This window comes from Anomaloglossus baeobatrachus, chromosome 3 (genome assembly GCF_048569485.1).
Source record: "Anomaloglossus baeobatrachus isolate aAnoBae1 chromosome 3, aAnoBae1.hap1, whole genome shotgun sequence".
In the NCBI taxonomy this organism is placed as follows: domain Eukaryota; kingdom Metazoa; phylum Chordata; class Amphibia; order Anura; family Aromobatidae; genus Anomaloglossus; species Anomaloglossus baeobatrachus.
In genome coordinates this window covers 561,438,633-561,462,205 of record NC_134355.1, presented here as the reverse complement: position 1 = coordinate 561,462,205, position 23,573 = coordinate 561,438,633, and the positions used below count along the sequence as shown (strand labels likewise).

Genomic DNA, 23,573 nt, shown 5'->3' with positions numbered 1-23,573 from the left:
TATATATATATGTATATATATATATATATTCATATTACACAACATTACAACACAAGGATGGGTAGGAAGGGGTTTCTAGGCCACACATCACACTGCTTGTAGGTTAGAACGCATATGGGACCTGAAAGGTTCCCTTTAACTACATAGCCCATTTGTTGTGATTCAGTGACCGAGGAGGATCAGAAAAAAGGACAAAAACTGGGAATCCCAGAGTTTCACCAGAGTGGTTGAAATCTTAGCGGACTGCAGACCTCACACTGACACATAACTAGAAGTAGCCGTGGGACGTGCCTACGATGACCTGGTCGCCTCGACACAGCCGGAGAAGTAATTATTCCTACAGAGAAATACAAGAAAAGCTAATCTGCCTCGGGGCAGTCCCCCAAAAATATAGAAATCCCCCACATATAAAGATTACGGTGATGTAGGAAAACACAATACACAGGAAGAAAACAGATTCAGCAAAGATGAGGCCCAAAATATCTACAGTTTATAGTAAAGGATAGGAAAGAGCACTGTCTACAGCCGTGCAAAACCCTAGAAAATACCAACACGCCTGATATGGAAAAATACTGAGTCCACATGGACTCTGCCCCCACTATATCAGTACTCTGGTATTACTGGGATCCAAGCAAAACACTAATACAGAGGAGGGACTGAAATCAGTACCAAGCATGAGAAAACAAAATATACTGCAGAAAATGAAACAAGGTACACAGACATTCCCAGCAGGGAATGATCCAACTCCACTCAGTCTCCACACAAAAAAAATGAGAAAATAAGCCTTAGTACCTAAACAGCAAACAACAAGTAAATGGAACCAACCAGCAAAGTACAAAGACCAGACTTATCTGAAATGAGTCCAGGTAGAAACAGAAGGTTAGGCTGGCTTCAGGATGTCCTAGAACACAGGAGGAAACATTGGGCACCGGCAAGGAACAAGAAAACACTACACAGTTATATAGGCCAGTCAGAATCACCTGACTTTCAATCCTCTTCAGCTGTATGGCCTCTATCAAGCAAGCCAACTTCACTACCAGCATTGGCTACAAGAGGGAGCCCAAAACTGGAACCCAGTCCAAATGTGTTCACAACACCCATTACTAAGTCCAGCAGCTATGACGGGGGTTTGATGAGGACTACTGTGAAGAGAAGGAGTAACAGATTCCAATGCCATCAACCACACCATAAAACTCCAGGCGCAGAAACAATGCTTATTAACTTAAACAAAATGAAATATAGATATGTCATTGCAAGGGTGCCTGCTTGTGGAGAGGGCTTATTTGTTGCATTCCCTCCAGATGGGGTAGGTGCCAACTATGTTTTATTATTATTATTATTATTATTATTCTTATAGCGCCATTTATTCCATGGTGCATTACATGTGAAAAGGGGTATACATAGTAGGGACAAGAACAATAATCATAAACAATACAAGGTACAGACAGGTACAGGAGGAAAGAGTACCCTGCCCGCGAGAGCTCACAGTCTACAAGGGATGGGTGAGGATACAGTACGTGAGGGTAGAGATGGTCATGCGGCGCTATATCAGACTGAGGGTTACTGCAGATTGTAGGCTTGTCAGAAGAGGTTGGTCTTCAGGTTCCTTTTGAAGCTTGTCATGGTAGGCAAGAGTCTGATATGTTGTGGCAGAGCATTCCAGAGTATGGGGGATGCAGAGGAGAAATCTTGGATGCGATGGTGGGAAGAGGAGATTAGAGGGGAGTAGAGAAGTAGATCTTGTGAGGATCAAAGGTTACGTGTGGGTAAGTACCGGGAGACTGTAGAGAGGAAACAGGTTGTGGATGGCTTTGTAGTTTATGGTTAGGGTTTTGAACTGGAGTCGTTGGGCAATGGGAAGCCAGTGAAGGGATTGGCAGAGAGGAGAGATCGGGGAGTAGCGGGGGGACAGGTGGATTAGTCAGGCAACATAGTTTAGAATAGATTGTAGGGGTGCGAGATTGTTAGAAGGGAGAACACAGAGCAAGAGGTTGTAATAGACTAGGCGGGAGATAATAAGGGCATGCACTAGGGTTTTTGCAGCTTCTTGGGAAAGGAATGTACTAATTCGGGAAATATTTTTGAGTTGGAGATGGCAGGAGGTGAAGAGGGTTTGGATGTGTGGCTTGAAGAAGAGAGCAGAGTCTAGAGTAAAGGGGGCTTTACACGCTACGACATCGCTAATGCGAACTCGTTGGGGTCACGGAATTGGTGACGCACATCCGGCCGCATTAGCGATGCCGTTGCGTGTGACACCGATGAGCGATTTTGCATCGTTGCAAAAACGTGCAAAATCGCTCATCGGTGACATGGGGGTCCATTCTCAAAAAAATCGTTACTGCAGCAGTAACGAGGTTGTTCCTCGTTCCTGCGGCAGCACACATCGCTCAGTGTGACACCGCAGGAACGAGGAAGCTCTCCTTACCTGCCTCCCGGCCGCTATGCGGAAGGAAGGAGGTGGGCGGGATGTTACGTCCCGCTCAGCTCCGCCCCTCCGCTGCTACTGGGCGGCCGCTCAGTGACGTCGCTTAGAAAGGAGGCGGTTCGCCGGTCACAGCGACGTCGCCGGGCAGGTAAGTATGTGTGACGGGTCTGGGCGATGTTGTGCGGCACGGGCAGCGATTTCCCCCATGTCGCGCAACAGATGGGGGCGGGTACCCATCACTAGCGATATCAGGACCGATATCGCAGTGTGTAAAGCCCGCTTTACTGCCAGGCAGCAAGCACGTGGGACTGGGGAAAGTGAGCAGCCATTGACATTGATGGATAGGTTGGTTGGGGGCATTGAGTGAGGAGGAGGAAAGATGATGAATTCTATTTTGTCCATGTTTGCATTTTTTGTGCGTTTTTTGAGTAAAAAATGCTGCATCTTAAGATACACTGTGTGAACATAGCCTAATAGAAACACGGGCACCACTTCTGCATTTTTTTCACCCACTCCTGGTTTTATCTTTCAAATACTGATGAACTCACCAGAGTGCTAGGTGCAGAAGACACATGGCTGCAGGAACGGGGGGACTCGCAACTGCTGGAGTTTTTATCTATATTTATATTGATTATATTAGGCTGGGTGTTTCCCTTTTTAGAAACAGGAGTCTTTTTGTGTAAATGCCACTTTACACACAGCAACATTGCTAGCTATGTCGCTGGTGAAAGCACCCGTCCCCGTCGGTTGTGCGTCACAGGCAAATCGCTGCCCGTGGCGCACAATCTCGTTTTTCCCTGTCACACGTACTTACCTGCCTAGCGACATCGCTGTGGCCAGCGAACCGCCTACTTTCTAAGGGGGCGGTTCGTCCGGCGTCACAGCGGCGTCACTAAGCAGCCACCCAATAGAAGCGGAGGGGCAGAGATGAGCGGGCCGAACATCCCGCCCACCTCCTTCCTTCCTCATTGCGGGCGGCCGCAGGTAAGGTGATGTTCCTCGTTCCTGCGGTGTCATCTCGCGAGCGGAGGAGGGGACGCTGCGCTCACCCACTGCTCGGGTCTGGCTGCTGCTGCTACTGATGCTCGGTGGTGGCTCAAGCGGTGGGCCGGATCCCGGGGACTCGAGCGGCGTTCCTCGCCCGTGAGTGAAAGGGGAGTGGTGTGTGGTTTGGGGATATTGTCCGTGACGCCACCCACGGTTGTGGTGAAGTTGTGACACCACCGCTGCTCTGGACGGGGATCCCGGGAGCGATGACAGGGAGCAGCTTGGATGTTGGTTCTCCCCTCCGTGGGTAGGGGGGTTGGTTGTCCCGGGGCCCCGGTGAGGGTTAGGGATGACAGGCGGGTTACGGGGCCTGGTGAGGTGCAGGGTCGCGGGGGCTGCGCTGTGCCGCACGGCACGGTGGTACTCACTCAGCCAGTAATTTACACGGAGTCTCTGGTCAAACAAACGGCTGGATGGACGGGTCCCACAGATGGCTGCGGTTGTTCTCCTCCCGGTAGGTTGATGGTGACTGCCTTTCCCTGCAACTGTGTTGTGTTTATGGTTCCAATGGCTTCCCACCGGTAACCCGCTCCCCAGCTTGGATGGATGCTGAGGGAGCCCCTTTTGCCCGCAGGCTCTGGCCCTGGGAACTGTAGCCTTGGCGGTGACTGTGTTTCCCTTTACGGTGTAAGCTGTTGCCTTCAATCGGGTCTTAACTGCTGGGATACCCCGGAGGTTCCCTTCACTGACGGATTTGACCATTTTTACGGCGACTCCTAGCCTGGTCGGGGTCCGTAGGCCCTGCCGAATGGTGCTGGCTTCTCTTTACTCCCCGATCCGGTCCCGGCGGGCCACCGCCCATCCCCGGTCCTTACGGTTCACTCCAATCAGCCTCTCCTGCAGACGGTCACTACCGTCTGCCAACCTTGCTGTATGTGCCCGGGCCACGCACCCGGACACGGTCAGTCTCCTCTACTACCACTTCCCTAACTCCACTCAAACCGAAACTGATTCCTTTTCCCGCCTCCAGGACTGTGCACTCCTCGATGGGCGGGACCAACCGCTTGGCCCACCCCCTGGTGTGGACATCAGCCCCTGGAGGAAGACAACAAGGATTTGCGTTTGACCTAGGTGTGCCTAGCCGGGGTGTGGGGTGTGTTGATGTAGTACCTGTGACGTCCTGGCTTGTCCAGGGCGCCACATTCACACGTAGCGATGTGTGCTGCCGCAGGAACAACGAACAACCTGTGTCCTGCAACAGCAACGATAATCGGGAAAGGAATGACGCATCAACGATCAACGATTAGGTAAGTAATTTTGATCGTTAACGGTCGTTACTGCATTTCACACGCAACGACGTCGCTAACGAGGCCGAATGTGCGTCACGAATTCCGTGATCCCAACGACATCTCGTTAGCGATGTTGTTGCGTGTAAAGCGGCCTTAAGTGGTTTCTTTATTACTGTTAGATGGGAGGAGTTAAGGGGAATGTACCGCCCCAGCGCCAGCAGCCGGGCCGCCGCTCGGATCCGGATCAGCGGTGGCTCGAGGGGTCTCCGGACCCAAGAGGGGTCGTGCGGTCACTCGAACTAAAAGGGGGGTATTTACAGGGGATTTTGTGGTTAAAGTTCGTGATGTCGCCAACGGTGTGTGGTAAAGTGCAATACCACCGCTGCCGTTGGGAGCGCCCGGTGACAGTGGAATGGCATCCAGATGTTTAACCCCTCCGTGGGTAGGGGGAAGATGCCCCAGGGCTTGGTGATGGTGAGAGGGTAGCACCGTTGGGGAGGTCACTGCGTACTCACTCAGTCCAATAACGCTGACACCGACAACTTGTAAACCAGAATTCTTAGCACTGCTGTAGCACGGAGGGAGCACGCTGGGATCCCGTGCCCTATGGTGTTGACTGTTAGTCTGTGACCTTGACCTTGGCACCTCTGTCTGTAGTTGGTCCCTCTCAGCTTGAAACTGAATGGGTTCCGCTCACCCGTATGACTAACGGAGTGAGCTCGCTCTCAGGGTTCACTCTTGGACTATATATTGGGAAAGTACTATCCCCTTCTTTGCGCTAGTACCCCGATTTTGGAGCGGGTGGAGGACAAATCATGAAGTCTTCGCCCTCGTCGGGTAAATTACCAGGACGCTTGAAGCTACTTCCCGGCCTAGGGTCCACGTACCCCGTCGTGCCCTGGCCCCTGCCCGGAGATGGCTCAAGGCCATCGGTTGCCCTGCTCGGCAGTTCCGTGCCCCTTGACGGGGTTCCAGCTCCTACCAGGCCCAGACCAACGTCTGCCATCTAGTAACTGAGGAGCCCAGCTCCCTGACCTCTCCACTCGAGAGTCACCACTCAACTGCTCACTACTGACACTCCTGACCTCCCCTTACCAACACCCCAAGTGTCCAGCCTTATTCCCTTCAGGCTGTCCACTGATGTGTCTGGTGGGTGTGGTGCAAAATGTTTCTAGGATTTTGATTAGCTTGTTCTTAGCAACACCACAGGCTAGAGATCCGTAACCAAGGAGGATTGGATATCATGCAGAAGGGAAGATTGCACAATACCCTGTGACGACCTGATAGGCCAGGGCATCACATTCCCCCTTGGTTAAATGTAGCTCGTCCCCGAGCTACAGGACACCAGAGGTTTATTTATTTATTTTTTTTAAACTGTAAAGAGATAAGAAAAGGGTTAACACATGTTTCCATGTTTCCACAGCTTCCATCCCACACAGGGGAGGCACCTTACTTAAACGTTACTAAACATTACAGAGTTCATCTCCCAACGGTGGGACGCTACCGGTTTTGGTGGCAGCGGAGACCCAACCTGCTCCGTTGCAGCCCCTTCCTGCGACAGTCCAGTCCCAATGTCCCGGATCCCAGTAACCCACCACCCAAACAACCTGAACCCCTGGAAACCTATCCGCGGGTCCGTGACCAGGTTAAGGTTGCAGGCGTTGTCTTTAGACGACTCTGGTTGGCACAGGAGGTGCAACTATGTACAATACACTAGTTCGTGTTGGTCACGCCAGTCCAGTGACCGTGGTCCATATTTACTTATATATATAAAAACAATGGAGTCGATGTACCGGGTGTACATTCTGCAAAGGAATCTAGTTGTTAATCAGGTAACTTCTCCGTTCATTTGTAATTGGTTATTCGAGCATTCATTTGCTAACGGCTCTACATAGAAAATAACAAACTGTGGAAAATAATAAACGAAAACACCGATACCTAAAAGTTCTATGGCATCGTAAAACTACTATCATTAACATTTTACTTTATTAGTGCCGCTCCCTGGGAGGCTGGTAGTCGACGGCGTCGGCTGGTACTACTCGCTCATCAACTATAGCGAGCCGCTTCACATCTAGGGCGTACCAGCCCCGCTCACTCCAATGCCGAGTGTAACTGACCACCTCTCCTACCTCTAGGTTGTGGCCTGGATGGCCACTCGGGAGATGTTGCTCAATATCTCTCCGAGCGACAAACACCTCTTCCGAGAGATCTGCTCCCCAAAGGAAACCCCACCCTTTCTCGGGGTTAAACCACCTGACGTACCCTCTGCGCTGCGGCCCTCAAACATGGAAGGTAGCCTTCCTCAAGTGCTCCTTCTCTCTCTTAGCTCGGGCAAGCATCTCTCTTCGTTGTTGACCTTGCGTCGTCATCGCTGGTGTCATCTGTCGCTGGTGTCGTTCCCAGCAGGGAACATCAGTGTCTGGCTTTAAGTGGACTCTTGCGCCCCCAACAGCCGTTGGGATACTGCACGGCTGTGGAACTGGTGGTGCTGTAGGTTCCACTTCCGTGGCTGCAAACTGAAGAATCGACTGCTCCGCAGCCGGGGTTGCAGGGTCCAGGTGCTCCGCCTCTGAGGTCGGGCCCAGTGATGCGGCCGGGCTCCGGACAACCGCTGTCATGACTGGGATGATGGTCGAGACCGGGATTTCTGTAACTGGAACCTCATATATAAATACTGCAGGTTCCGCTGCCGGGATTGGTGTAGACAGCTCGGCGTCCACCGAGGACGGGGTAGTTGACGGTGGAATGCTTGCCGCGAGTGGGGGCGGTCCGGATTCCTCAGCCGCAGTGGTCGGATTAGGGTAATCAACAGGGACTGGGTAACCGCTTCCCCTCTCTTCTCGTGGGACTTCCATCTCACGGGCTCGCATCGCCATCGCCAGGCTCCTCATCTCTTCCCTCCAGTTATTTAATATGAAGAGGAACTGCGTCCGCATTCTCCTGCACAGTTGTTCCGTCTCTTCCTCTATCCATATCGCGGTCCCGGGAACAGCACGTTCCGGTGACCAGTCTCGCTCCGCCATCTTGCCTCTGCGTTGTCCAGGAATGTTAGGGCAGAGTCCTGGCGTTCCTGCTTCACTTCCGTTCTTGTTACATTCCAGCACCATGGTCGGGTGGAGGCAGCGCCGCCACACTTCCATCATCTGGAGCCGACATCTTCGCGCGCCACCTTGGTTTTCACTTCGCACTCTTTCGCGCGCTGTGGCCCTCTGGGAACTTCCGATTCCGGCCTCACAAGCAAGACGAAGGGCGGAGCTTAGACTTTGCGTGCTTTCTCGGGGAAGATGGCGTTTTGGCATGAAAATATGGTGGAAAATGGCAGAATTGGCGGGAAGAGGAATCTTGACTCGCGGTTTTCGGCTCTAAGGTGCACGTCACCCAGGTAAGTGGGTCCTGCTCGTATCCTGTTCGTGACGCCAGAAGTTTCGAGGTGTACCGCCCCAGCGCCAGCAGCCGGGCCACCACTCTGATCCGGATCTGCGGTGGCTCGAGGGGTCTCCGGACCCGAGAGGGGTCGCGCGGACACTCAAACTAAAAGGGGGGTATTTACAGGGGATTTTGTGGTTAGAGTTCGTGACGCCACCCATGGTGTGTGGTAAAATGGAATACCACCGCTGCCATTGTGAGCGCCCGCCGGTGGCGGTGGAATGGCAGCCAGATGTTTACCCCCTCCGTGGGTAGGGGGAAGATGCCCCGGGGCTTGGTGATGGTGAGAGGGGAGCATCGTTGGGGCGGAAAGGGTCACTGTGTACTCACTCAGTCCAATAACACTGACAACTTGTAAACCAAAATTCTTAGCACCGCTGTAGCAGGGAGGGAGCACGCCGGGATCCTGTGCCCTATGGTGTTGCCTGTTAGCCTGTGACCTTGACCTTGGCACCTCTGTCTGTAGTTGGTCCCTCTCAGCTTGAAATTGAATGGGTCCCGCTCACCTGTATGGCAAATGGAGTGAGCTTGCTCTCAGGGTTCACTCTTGGGATTTTCTGGACTATATATTGAGAAAGTCCTATCCCCCTCGTTGCGCTAGTACCCCGATTTTGGAGCGGGTGGAGAACGAATCTTGAAGTCTTCGCCCTCGTTGGGTAAATTACCAGTACGCGTGATGCTACTTCCCGGCCTAGGGTCCACGTACCCCGTCATGCCCTGGCTCTGCTCGGAGATGGCTCAAGGCCGCCGGCTGCCCTGCTCAGCAGTTCCGTGCCCCTTGACGCGATCCCCTGCGACCGGGGTTCCAGCTCCTACCAGGCCCAGACCAACGTCTGCCACCTAGTACCTGAGGAGCCCAGCTCCTTGACCTCTCCACTCGAGAGTCACCACTCAACTTCTCACTACTGACACTCCTGACCTCCCCTTACCAACCTACCAAGTGTCCAGCCCTATTCCCTTCAGGCTGTCCACTGGTGTGTCTGGTGGGTGTGGTGCAGAGTGTTTCTAGGATTTTGATTAGCTTGTTCTTTGCAACATCACAGGCTAGGGATCCGTAACCAAGGAGGATTGGATATCATGCAAAAGGGCAGATTGCAGAATACCCTGTGACAACCTGATAGGCCAGGGCGTCACAGAAATATAACTTCCTTTCTCACTGTCCCTTCTCTTTCTCCTAACAGAAGAGATGGTAGAAGCATTTCCCGCTCACCCCCACACGTTTCCTTTCTTTTACTGCGCAATTGTATATTTCATATTTTTACTTGACTGCTTACCCTGTTAATGTTATCTTTATGTATCATGAGTATCTTTTATCTGTAACCTACCTTTGTACATTATCATATAATTTTAAAACAAAACCATGTTGAATGGCATTTTCTGTTTTAGCCTTCTAAGCCCAAGGGAGGGCAATCCTTCAGTCATGGAGGTTTTCTTCTGCTTAATACTGTATGATGACTCTTCGTGAGTTGGGATTTTAGAGTCTTTTTATACATTTTAGCCTGGTTTTGTTTAAAAAAAATAGAAAACACTATTTATATAAATAGATAACAAATAAATAAAGAAGTACATGATAAAGTCAACATGAAAGGCGATTAGAAACCAAATCAGATTAGTATATTATTGTCACAGCTGTGATATTGTGGTTGGGGAGTCAAGTGGAAGTGGCCGGCAAGTTATGGTGGACTAATATTAATTTAATAGAAGCTGTTACACAATGGCGGTGAATAGGATGAGCTGAGGTGGCCAGCCGGAAAAAGGTGATGATGGTAACGTCATCCTTGGGCGGCTTAATTATTAAAGCGCACTAATCACCAGGATTTTCTTATATAATCTAAAGCCAGTGCTATACTGGTGCTATCATGCTGATTCTATACATACCTTCAGTTCTCAGATCGGATGTATAGTTTTTGAAATACAGGCAAGTAAAGTTACAGAAATGCATAGCTGTTTGATTGGCAGCAGCTAATAGCTAATATGTTTGCCAGGTTTTGCTATCTATTCCCTCCCCTGTCTACTGCCTGGCCTATGTAGGTGCTAGACTGTATGGGTTCCTTCCAGGTATGAGTAATTTCTGTCATGTGATAGGGGCATATTATAAATGCAGCCCATACAGTCTAGCCTCTACAGAGGCCAGGCAGCAGACGGGTGGGAATAGATAGCAAAACCCCACCAATATATTAGCTATATGGCAGCTGCTGCCAATCAAAAAGTTGTACATTTCTGTAACTTTACTTGCCTGTATTTCAGACAGTATACATCCAATCTGACACCTAAAGGTATGTATAGAATCCGCATGATAGTGCCAGTATAGCACTGGCTGGAAAATCCTAGTGATTGGTGAGCTTTAAGCACAGGAATGAGGATCTTTGGTAGGGTCATTGGAGCCCATGAAGTGGACTGTCTTTGTTACTGTGGCAAGTCAGAGCGTGCCGCCCTTAGATTGCTGCCTGCCGATTGCTGTATGGCCGACAGCTCAGGGATCTTCCAGTATCCGTGAATCTCAGAATATACTTGCCTAGCATTTTACCTGATTCTTATTATACTCGTGATAAATAAAAGCTGTGGCCTTTTTTTACACCAAAAATAACATTTTGTATATCTTATTTTATTGAGCTATGTAGTTTGGGTCATGTTCTAATAAATCAGGGTCAATCCCATATCCAGAGGTCATGAAAAATACTGACCAAATGCTAAACATGTGAAGCTATGTTCCAAGGCAGCATGTCCATGATGTGGTCCCTTTCTTACAAGCTTCTAAGGTCGCTGCACAATCTTTTTTTGTTCTGAAAATGACAGTGCTGCATTGTACCTCGCCCCAGAGCTGCATTCCAGTCTGACCATATTTAATATAATATGTAATAAACAGATCGTCACCACGCTCGGGTCCGGCGCTGCTGCTACTGCTGCTCGGTGGCTCGAGCGGTGGGCCGGATCCGGGGACTCGAGCGGCGCTCCTCGCCCATGAGTGAAAGGGGTGGTTTGCTGGTGTTTGGAATGTCGGTTTGTGACGCCACCCACGGTGTGTGGTGAGGTTGGGGCACCACCGCTGCTCTGTACGGGGATCCCGGGAGCGATGACAGGGAGCAGCTGGGATGTTTTCCTCCCCTCCGTGGGTAGGGGGATTGTGGTAGTCTCGGGGCCCGGGGTTGTTGTCTGTAAGGTAGATTGCGTGGCTTGGTCAGGTGCAGGGTCGCGGGGCAGCGCAGTGCCAGACGGCACGGTGGTACTTACTCAGCCAGTAACGTACACGGAGTCTCTGGTAAAACAAACGGCTGGATGGACGAGTCCCACAGACGGCTGCGACGGTCACTCCCAGTAGGTTGGCGGTAACTGTCTCTCCCTGCACCGGTGTTATGTTCTCGGCCCCAATGGCTTCCCACCGGTAACCCGCTCCCCAGCGGTATATTTGCCGGAGGAGCCCCTCTTGCCCGCAGGCGCTGGCCCTGCGAACTCTAGCTGTGGCGGTAGCTGTATTTCCCTTCACGGTTGAGCGGTTGTCTTTAGTCGGGTCTTTACTGCTGGGAAACCCCGGAGGTTCCCGTCGCTGACGGATTTGACCACTTTAACGGCGACTCCAAGCCTGGTCGGGGTCCGTAGGCCCTGTCGGATGGTGCTGGCTTCTCTTCGCTCCCCAATCCGGTACCGGCGGGCCACCGCCCGTCCCCGGTCCTTACGGTTGTGCGTCAAACGGCCTCTCCTGCAGACGGTCACCACCATCTGACAACCTTGCTCTCAGGTGCCCGGGCCACGTACCCGGACACGGTCAGTCTGCTCCTCTACTACCACTTACTCCTTCCTTTCTCGACTCGACCCTTTTCCCGCCTCCAGGACTGTGAACTCCTCCGTGGGTGGAGCCAACTGCCTGGCTCCGTCCCAACTGGTGTGGACATCAGCCCCTGGAGGGAGGCAACAAGGATTTGTGTCTGACTTTGATGGTCCTAACCGGGGTGTGGAGTGTGTTGTTGCAGTACCTGTGATGTCCTGGCTTGTCCAGGGCGCCACAGAATCAAACAGATGGGGAACGCCCACCTAAGAGTCTAGAGAGCCCGGGGCAGGAAAACAAACAGTTGAAGTTCACGTCAGGCAGTGAGTTAGGTGGAGTGTCAAGTTGAAATCAAAAGTCCAAGTCTGAGGTCAAGTTGACAGGCGTCGGGGTTGGAGCCCCGGCGTACTGGCTAGGTGGCAGATGGTGGTCCGTATCTGCAGGAGACGGGAAGACGGCTGCCGAAGATCTGAGGTGGACCGGGGCAGGGTTAGAGCCCACCGGTACAGACATCGGAGAACCGACCCGGAAACCGTGCACGGAGGGGGTACTTGGATCCTGAAGCCAGGACCGGCACCGACGGCCTAGCTAATTAACCAATTGAGGGCAAGATTTTAGGTCCTGTCCCAGCCTAAGTTCTGAATAGAGACAACAGCCCACCGCGGGGGATAAAGGGCATCCGCTAGGGCCCGGTAGATCCTATGGTCCAGCGTCAGCGGGCACAGCTCCCAAGCAATGGACCGGGAGCGGACTCCCGTGTTTCACACCGGGAAGTCCACCACACAAAAACACTGAGTGCAGAGGAAGTGATACCGACCAGATACACCCGTCTGCGGCGGCCGGCCACCAACACCTTGGTTTACCAAAAGGACTTTGTGTTTATTGACTCCACACATCAGTGCAACCTCATCCAGGACCATGACAACCAGTGACTCCACACATCAGTGCAACCTCATCCAGTACCGGGACAACCGAACTGTAAGTCTACTTGTCCCTGCAACAGTGCACAACACTGGGCCCCGGGGCATCCAACCCTGCCCACAGAGGGTTTAATATCTAGCTGTCATCTCATCGCCCCCGGGTACCCTATAATAGCAGCGGTGGTGGCACATCTCACCACACACCGTGGGTGGCCTCACAGACAGTTTACGGCAAATCCCGTACACATACGGCCCCTTTTATTTGAAGTGTCTGCGCGACCCCCAAGTCCGGTAGAATCCCTCGAGCCACACCGCGGATCCGGATCCGAGCAGCCCGGCTGCTGGCACGGGGGCGGCACACTAACTTTGCACATCAGCTAAAATGAAGAGCGCCATCCATATTTATACACTAGCATCATCTTGCCTCTGAAATAATAGAGATGAGTCCCAAATATGGGAATATCTAAAAAGTTGGGGCCCAATAAATGGGGCTACAGGTTCCATATGGACCCCAGACTGCAGATTGTGAGCCCTGCTCTGAAGGCAACTGCAGTCAGCCAGCAGCATGTTCTTAGCTGGATATCAGAGAAACGAAAAAAAAAAAAAAAACAAAGAAAGAGAACAGCAGCCGATGTGCAGTCCTTGGAAGCAGTAACTGCACATTGAACAGCACTGTGCAGCTCCATTCATTGTTTCCATCCAGCCAACAAAGCTCATAACCGCTGATTGGTGGGGGTCCCGGGTAGGTCATTAATATGAGATCTGGGAAGGAACAATTTAGCATGTTCTATGTATAACAGAGTGACAGTTAACCATTTATTTGCTCTTTTACATGAGATTTATGGTAGTAGTCAAACAGAATACAGCGTTGACTGGTCCAAAAAACGGATCTCCCAGAATTAGTGAGCAGGGTCATCTAAGGACAACTGGGATGACTTTCCTTTACTCTCTCTGCTGCTGCAAGGAGCAGTAAAGGGCTATCGTTACTGTAATTTGAATCCTACCTCTGAAAGTATACAAATTAATAACCATATTAATAAATAATAATCTGATTATCATAGCCTAATTATTACAGCATCTAGTAGGTTTGGGGCACACACACATTGTTCTTTGCATTTGATTTGGCACAGGGTCATAGTTACTTTACTGCTATATTTACCATAAATGTCATAAACTCAAGAAAATTGGGTATATACAGCAAATGCAGTGTGGAACACACAATGCTGATCCGGTGATTTCTAGCAGCCGCCTGTCTGATAGAAGAGTGATACCCAACACAGAAGGGATGAAGAAGCAGCATATAAGTAATGATAAAGGGAGAACTGCTTACGGGGATCTTTTTTTTTTCTTCCATCAGTTCTAGCAGAGCAGATGGAAAAAAATAAAATCCTGCAGCACTCGGCTCCAGTTACAGAAATGCAGAACTCAAACACAATGAAGCTATAATCAGTACATGTCTACTATTGTGTCTGGCCTGCAGGTGAGACATGCTGCCTAATACTGCGGAATTGGCCATGGTATTACAAGAATAAAAGAATATGGTGTGTTTTATTCTTCATTATTAAAAGAATGAATCCATAGAGATTATTACATCTCTTTCCTGCGGCTATTACCAGCATAGTCACCAGGGGCGCAGCAATAGAGCTACAGAGGTAACAGATACACAGATTAATGGCACCAAAGCACCCTCTTCTACCCTGGAGAGCAAAATTAGAGAACAATCTGTGATAAAAAAAAAAAATCCCTATTTTACAATGATCACTTGCTTTTTTTCAGAAATAATGTAATCTACATTGATCAACATTTGAAGGTTTTTTTGTAAGGGGCACACCATGCCACTAGAACAGTGTTTTACAAAAGATCCAAAGTTTATCACCATAAAACCTTTATCTTGTCTAAAACGTGATGATCATAATTAGAGAATAGCAATGACTGTAGAAAGATTATAAGTAACTATTCTGAAACTAACAACAGTCACCAATCAGTAGGACGTGTACAGGCCTTTGCTTTGAATTACTTCAGCACATCTGTGGCCGCAGGACATCACTAGTCTCTCACACTGCTCTGGTGTGATTTTGGTCCACTCTTTTTCCAGTCTCTTCCACAGTTCTTTGACTGTTGTGGGTTTCTTGGCCATATCTTTGTCACCAAGGATTTTCTAGAAGTTGCTATTGGGTTTAGATCAGGACTCAGGGCTGGCCATTTCATTGTTTCAATGTTTTGTGTTTCAAGGAACTGCTTTACCCGTTTTGCTGTGTGACAGGGGGCATTGTCCTGCATGAAAATTGCTGGCTGATTGAGTGATGAACGCAAGTAAGGAACCACGTGTTGTTGAAGAAGGTTCTGATACTCACTTGCATTCACTCTGCCATGTAGCTGTAAGAGAGGTCAAACTCCTGCTGCAGAAAAAATTCCCCAAACCATGACACTTCCTCCACCACCTTTCACTGACGTCTTAACAAACTTTGGGTTCAGTCTTTCCCCAGTTTATCGATGAACATAATGTTTCCAATCAGACCCAAATAAATAAAATTTGCTTTCATCACTAAAATGAACTGTGGATCACTTCTCCTCTGTCCACACAACATGCTCCTCACCAAAGGTGAGTCTAGCCTTCAGATTTTTCTGCTAATAAGAGATATGGTCACTGCAGAGTGGGCTTTCAGTCCAAATGCTCTTAAATGTTGTGACACTATATGATGAGACAGATCCTTACCCTGTTCAGTGGTGAACTGGTGAGCAATTCCAGCTGCAGTGTTGAAACGATTACCCATGGACAGTTTCAACATTATCCTCTCCTCTCCTCCTCTTCTTGGGGGACTTGAAAGAGTTTGTAATGTTGTAAAGATGAAATATTCTTGAAATCACAGATTTGGAATGACCAGCTTCTCTTGATATGGCTGATAGGGTCACCCATTTGGCCTTCATCTGGACAACCTGCTGTCGGAGGTTTTCAGTCACTTTGGAATGGCACATCATTTTTGCAAAGTCAGTGCAAACAGGAAAGTTAAGCTGCCAGTTACATAGGGTTTGTCAGATAATTAAGGATTAACACTAATAACTTGCAGGTACAATGGGAAAAAAGTAATTAGTCAGCCACAAATTGTGCAAGTTCTCCCACTTAAAAAGATGGCAGAGGCCTGTAATTTAAATCTACAGGTCTGGGAGCACTTCAATAGAGCATTTCAAAGGGGAAATGCAAAAACCTGGAACTTTAGGAAAGCAGATTTCAACAAATTAAGGGGAGAGCTTAATCGTGTGGACTGGGACCATTTCGTGGTAACTGGGGATGCCGCATTTAAATGGGGCAACTGTAAGGATATACTACTAGCGTCCTGTAAAAAACATAATCTCTGGCAATAAAATGTCCAGGAATGAAAAGAAACCACTATGGATAAATAAGACAGTACAAAGTATAATGAGACAAAAGAAAAGGGCATTCAAAATCTTGACGGCTGAGAATACATTTGAGGAGTATAAAGAACTCAATAGGAAATGTAAAAAAGAAATCAAGCTAGCAAAATTAGAGACTGAATCAGAAATCGCCAACGACATTAAAATAAATCCTCAAAATTTGTCATAAATACATCAGTGCCAAAAAAGAAAGAATTGCATCCTCCCGTTAAAAGATAATAATAGGGCAATTCTAGAGGACAAAGAAAAAGCTGAGATATTAAAAATCTGTATTCACCAAAGAACTGACTGTTCCAGGGATCATTGAATAAGGCAAAAATCAAAATTCGACATTTGATATACCTAATTTAACACAAGAAAAAGTACGATTGCATTGAGAAAATTAAACATTGACAAATACCCCGGGCCAGATGGCATTCATCCATGGATATTGAGGGAATTAATCTCAGTAACTGACATACTGCTGTATCTCATCTTCTCAGACTCTCTTGTAGCAGGGCTGGTGCCTCAGGATTGGAGAATGATATAGTACCGATATTTAAGAAAAGTAAGGTGAGAAGGTGGATCAAGGCAACTACCATTCGGTAAGTCTGACATCAGTAGTATACAATGTTTTTGAGGAAATTTTAAAATATGACATGCGAAAATATATTTTGCAGAGAACAATATAACTGACAAAATGAGATGTCAGAACAGTGGCAGAAAGTGCATGAAAGGATAAATCTCAGCAATAAACTCTATTTAACAAGAAAGCTATATCAATCTAAGCTAGATAAGGACCAAGATATGCAAGGGCCAAGATTACATAAGAAATACTTTAAAAATTGTGGTGCCCCTGGTGGGCATTGTAGAACATCTAAAGAATTCCATGTTGCTGCACTACCACTAAGTGGTCTACCAGAAAGCTATGACACACTTGTAACTGCACTAGATGCGGAGCCGTGTTAGAAACCTTCATTGGCGTATGTCAGAGGAAACCTTGTGGATGAGTATAAGAGAAAGACAGAACGCGTAAGCAGCAGTGGGACATCCAAAGCAGAATACACTTTGAGTATTTTTTTCTGATGGGGTAAACTTTCTTTTGTTTTTAAAACAAAGTATATCTACACTTTTGGCTATCAAAGATGAAAAAGATTTTGATTCTTTTAATGTAACCCCTATTGAACAGATTTCATATGAAATACCCAATCGGGAAAAAATACTCAATTCAAAGGAATCCTATTGGATTTTCAGACTACTGAGCTTACAGCCAGATGGATTAATTGATATCATTGAATAAGTATAGAAATCACAGACCAGTAAAGTATTTAATTGAATAAATATAAAATACAATTTATTTCCTACATAATCGTATGGTTATTATAACATCTATAAGCCCATTTACGACCTAGGACATAACTGATCCGATCAGTTGACATGTGCAGCTAACAAGCAAGAGTGGATCGGAGATCCACTTGCACCTGTTAACTAGCTAGATTGCGCTGTCAAACTCTGATAGCACGATCTAACGCACTCTGACAGGGATCACTCTGTTTCCCACCTCCATCAGTGCTCCCATGATGTGATCATTTGGCACCAATGGGTTGCTATGAAAGCGTGGGGTCAGTTGATGACCCCTGTCACTGCCATGACTCACTTCCTGCGAATGCTCCAAAAGCAATTACCAGTCTTGCGGCGCACCTGCTAACCTGCTACCAATGGTGGAACATATTGGATGATTTTTGGTCATATGATATGACTGGACCAATATACAAATAGGTAAAGAGATTTTATTTGTACATTAAAATATGGTTAATTATACAACGCGTTTCGGCTCGGATGTTTTATCCTTCGGCCTTCTTCAGGTTAAATTGTGAGAAAAAAGATGTATATGCTGCGTTTGTCTCTTTCTATCTTTCCCTGTCTCCAGGGTATTTTTTCCTGCGAATGCTGGCAGGACACCGACACTCAAAGGAGAGCAGCATTTCTGCTGTTGAAAGGGATGCTGAAGCATTGCTATGATCAGCAGAAGTGATATTATAGTATAGGCATAAAGTCCCCTAAGGGAACTAGTAAAATCAACAAAAAATGTTATTAAAGTTTTAAAAAAAAAAATATTAAATAACAAAAAAAAGTTCAAATCACCCTTCTTTTTGCCCTATTGAAAATAAAACAATAAAAAACACCCTTCATGTTTAGTATCACCGCATTCATAAATGCCCGATCTATCAAAATATAAAATCAATTATTCTGATCAGTAAAAGGCGTAGAGAGAAAAAAAATCAAAACACCAGAATTACGTTTTTTTTGGTTGCCGCAACATTGTATTAAAATGAAATAGCAGGCGGTCGAAACATTGTATCTACCCAAAAATCATATGATTAGAAATGTCAGCTCAATCCGCAAAAAATAAGCTGTCATTGAGCCCCAGATCTCGAAAAATGAAAACAATTTCGCCACAAAGGGATATTCAGATCACTTAAAGGGAATTTGTCTTCAGGTTTTTTTCTACCTCTTCTGAGTGCAGCAAAATTTAAGAAAAGAGACTCTGATTCCAATGATTTGTTGCTTATTTTACTGGTTTACAGCAGTTGTGACACAATCAGAGTTTCGTGTTCATTGTCTATTGACACTGAGCTGCTTATCAGAGGAGGGAGCGTGGTCAGACAACTGATCACAGCACTGTAGTCTGGACACTACTTATCTCCTGGTGATAAAACATTCATTGTGTGGAAACAACAGCACACAACCTAATAAGTGACCCATGCCTGAATTCTGAGGTTTAAGGGGTACTTTACACGCTGCGACATCGCTGCCGATATATCATCAGGGTCACGTTGTTAGTGACGCACATCCGGCACCGGTAGCGACATTGCAGCATGTAACACAAATGAGCGACGATCAACGAGCGCAAAAACGTGCAAAATCATTGCTCGTTGACACGTCGTTCATATCCATAATATCGGTGCTGCTGCAGGTACGATGTTTGCCGTTCCTGCGGCAGCACACATCGCTATGTGTGACGCCGCTGGAACGACAAACATCTCCTTACCTCCGTCCACCGGAAAAGGAGGAAGGAAGGAGGTGGGCGGCATGTTCCGGCCGCTCATCTCCGCCCCTCCTCTGCTATTGGGTGGCTGCTTAGTGACGCCGCTGTGACGCCGGACGAACCGCCCCCTTAGAAAGTAGGCGGTTCGCCGGCCACAGCGATGTCGGTTCAGTGATGCAGCTGTGACGTTGTTGTGACGCTGAACGAATCGCCCCCTTAGAAAGGAGGCGGTTCGCTGGTCACAGCGACGTTGCAGAGCAGGTATGTGTGTGGCGCCCCTGAGGCTTCCGTCGCCACAGGAACATTGCACCCCAGCCAGAGGTGTGATGTCCCATCCTGGGTAAGGAAAGGAGTGAACGCCGGTCCACAGGCAAATTTACACTACACCCATTGTTAGGCACACACAGGGACCAGGGACAGTGGCAGCAACCCTCCCATGCTGCATGCTGGGAGGGGCCATAAGACCCATCCCTGCTTCCATAGGGTGGGAGCTTAGCAACTGGGTGAGTGGTAGGAGCCAGCCGAAAGTAGAGTAGAAAGAGGAAGGTCAAGGTTAGTGAGAAGTTTACCTCAGGGAGGAGAGGAGTGAGGAAGTCTGCGTGAGGCAGAGGAGTTAGAAGTTAGGAGGAGAGCTGAGAGGAGTAAGAAGAGTAGTGCTCTAGTCAGTCAGGAGCAAGAAGAAGAAAGTGACGCTTCCTGTTGAAGACCCTGGGGCCCGGCTAGGCCCAGGTGACACCAAGCAGAACAGAGGGGATTCCAGGGCCACAGACAGCTTTCAGGCTAGTGGCCTGTTCCACAGAACAATCAGGTGGAGGGATCAAGCTGCACACAGGGGACGGTCCCTAGAAACTGGAGGAAGAGAAGTCAATTCCAAAGGTAAAAACCGAGGCCCAGGGTAGTTGCAAACACCCCGGGCCACAGCCCACAGCAGAACCTCTGGAAAGGGGGTAGAACACCCACTAGGAAAGCCCCTGGCCCGAAGGCTGTAGTGGAGGCCAAGTCAGGTTCATCCAGTAAAGGCAAAGCTTAGAAGTCAGCTGAAGAAGGGAACACAATAGAGGGGTGCACCGGCTTTCACCCCCAGAGCTACCCAGGATCGGCGGAGGTCCCTGACAGTGGGTTACAGCAGTCCAACGGTGCACCAGTGTGCACCAGCCAGGAACTGTGAGTAAAGACCTTGAAACTGCACCTCCTGGTGTTGTCTCCGTTATTTCACTGCATAGACTTCCATCACTACATCGACACTTACAAGCACCAACTGTTGCCCCGGGGTACTGCTCCACCTGTGGGGAGCAGGACCATCCAAGCTGCCATTCCATCAGCCCTGGAGGCCCCATACAGCAGCGGCAGCTTAATAGCCGCAAACCACAGGTGGCGTCACGAATAATATAAACTTTAAGCACCCCCACTGAAGCCATATTAATTGACTCCCGCCAGGGTCACGGAGTCGGGCCCCGCCACCACTGACTACCCCCCGGACTAGTCCGGCCCAGCACCGGGTGTCCCATAGCCCTGGGGTGGGCGAGTCATGTGCGTGTGACGCTGCCGTAGCGATAATGTTCGCTACAGCAGTGATCACCACATATCGGCCGTGCGACGGGGGCGAGTGCAATCGCGCTCGACATCGCTAGCAAATGCTAGCGATGTCGCAGCGTGTAAAGTACCCTAAGCTGAGGTGCTCAGTTCCAAACATGCATGTGTGCATAGCAGTTTATGTGAAATAGGGCTTGCTTCACTATTGAATGTGTTTTGCCTGGTTATTATTTTTTGCCTGTTTTTGACTTCTTTAGAATTCTTCTTTTAATGTTCACCTTTTTTGAAATCTATTTTATGTGTTTTCTTGTTTTTATGTTTTCCAAGTGTGTGTTGATGGAGGGTGGTGGTTTTTCAGATGTTCTCTGCCATCAACGAAAACCAAAGTAAAAAAAAAGAATTACTTAAAAAAGTCACAAATGATGAATCGGGCCCATAGAAAGCACATTGCTGTGCACAAACTCATTTATAGTCTTTTGAACACGGTAGTTTTGAGGATTCTGCTACATGTTTAAGGAGCTACTATATATTATATCTTAAAATGTTGAAACAAAAAGTACAGTGTTCATTATGAGTAGAACCTCCTTTGAAAAGTAGGATTTTAATCAATATCTTACTGAGTACAAGAACACCAATAAGGAAGAAGAGATCCCAAATTGAAAACCCCTCAATAATGAAGAGAAGAAAGAAGAAAATAACAAAAAGAGAAACAGAAGACGCACCAATCCAGATTGTCCATATCAAAACTCATGAATTTCCTAAAATAAACTTTGAAAATCTGACGAATCCTGAAAGAGTTTCCAACTACTCCATGTCCTCCTAAACCTGTCTGAGGTACCATTATTTTCAGCAGAAAGTTCCTTCATCTTCCAAATATTAACCATCTCATTATACCAATCAACTGGAGCAAGAGTCTGAGACGATTTCCAGAATTGAGGAATCACTGTGCGAGAAGTTGTTAAACAAAAATGGAGAATGTCTTTCTTTTAAAACTCTATTAATGAAGGTAAAACAGAAAGGAGAGCAATCTGAGAACTCCCCCAAATCCTATAGCCAGTAATCAAGTGGTAATTTGAGAATTCGTTATCCCAATAGGGCTTGATTTTACCACAGTCCCACCAAATACTAAGCATAGAGACTGTTCTTTCACATCTCCAACATTTATCAGACTGTTGGAAAAATCACATCTAACTTATATGAGTAGAAATACCACCTTGGAACGATCTTGCAATTCTTTTCCTTAGCTGAGCAAGCAAAAGACAGTTTACAAGTGAATAAGAAACTCCTCTCCCAATCTAGTGGGGCCAAGACCACTCTTAACTCACCTTCCCAAGTCCTTTGGTATCTAAACTTAAGGTCCAGTCACACTAAGCAACTTACCAGCGATCCCAACAACGATAGGGATCGCTGGAAAGTTGCTAGGAGGTTGCTGGTGAGATGTCACACTGCGACGCTCCAGCGATTCCACCAGCAACCTGACCTGGCAGGGATCGCTGGAGCGTCGCTACACAAGTTGCTGGTGAGCTCACCAGCAACCAGTGACAAGCCCCCAGCGCCGCGTGGAAGATGCTGCGCTTGGTAACTAAGGTAAATATCGGGTAACCAACCCGATATTTACCTTGGTTACCACCGCACGGAGCTACACGTGCAGAGAGCAGGGAGCAGCGCACACTGATCGCTGGCTCCTTGCTCTCCTAGTTACAGCACACATCGGGTTAATTACCCGATGTGTGCTGCAGCTAAATGTGCACAGAGCAGGGAGCAGCGCACAATGCTTAGCGCTGGCTCCTTGCTCTCCTAGTTACAGCACACATCGGGTTAATTACCCGATGTGTGCTGCAGCTAAATGTGCACAGAGCAGGGAGCAGCGCACAATGCTTAGCGCTGGCTCCTTGCTCTCCTAGTTACAGCACACATCGGGTTAATTACCCAATGTGTGCTGCAGCTAAATGTGCACAGAGCAGGGAGCAGCGCACAATGCTTAGCGCTGGCTCCTTGCTCTCCTAGTTACAGCACACATCGGGTTAATTAACCCGATGTGTGCTGCAGCTAAATGTGCACAGAGCAGGGAGCAGCGCACAATGCTTAGTGCTGGCTCCTTGCTCTCATAGTTACAGCACACATCGGGTTAATTAACCCGATGTGTGCTGCAGCTACATGTGCACAGAGCAGGAGCCGGCACTGACAGTGAGAGCGGAGGAGGCTGGTAACAAAGGTAAATATCGGGTAACCAAGGACAGGGCTTCTTGGTTACCCGATGTTTACATTGGTTACCAGCCTCCGCAGAAGCCGGCTCCTGCTGCCTGCACATTTAGTTGTTGCTGTCTCGCTGTCACACACAGCGATCTGTGCTTCACAGCGGGACAGCAACAACTAAAAAATGGCCCAGGACATTCAGCAACAACCAACGACCGCACAGCAGGGGCCAGGTTGTTGCTGGATGTCACACACAGCAACATCGCTAGCAACGTCACAAAAGTTGTTCGTTAGCAGCGATGTTGCTAGCGATGTTGCTTAGTGTGACGGGGCCTTTACACAAATTGGCTTCTCTGATTAAGATTTCTCCCGTGCATCCCCCATACTCTGGAATGCTCTACCTCAGCACATCAGACTCTCACCTACCGTGGAAAGCTTCAAGAGGAACCTCAAGACCCACCTCTTCCACCAAGCCTATAACCTACAATAGCCCTCAGTCCAGTAGACCACTGCGCAACCAGCTCTGTCCTCACCTATTGTACCATCACCCATCCCCTGTAGACTGTGAGCCCTCGCGGGCAGGGTCCTCACT

At 48.4% G+C, this 23,573-nt stretch overlaps 1 protein-coding gene across 1 annotated transcript in view; it reads left to right on the top strand.

Annotated features, from left to right (window-relative positions):
• The first annotated feature begins 16,724 nt into the window (after positions 1 to 16,724).
• LOC142295545 (allantoinase, mitochondrial-like) overlaps positions 16,725 to 23,573 on the top strand; it is a 79,138-nt gene continuing 72,289 nt past the window's right edge. The window contains exon 1 of the mRNA XM_075338646.1: positions 16,725 to 16,808. The gene's annotated coding sequence lies outside the window, so the exon portion shown is untranslated. The remainder of the gene's footprint in view (positions 16,809 to 23,573) is intronic.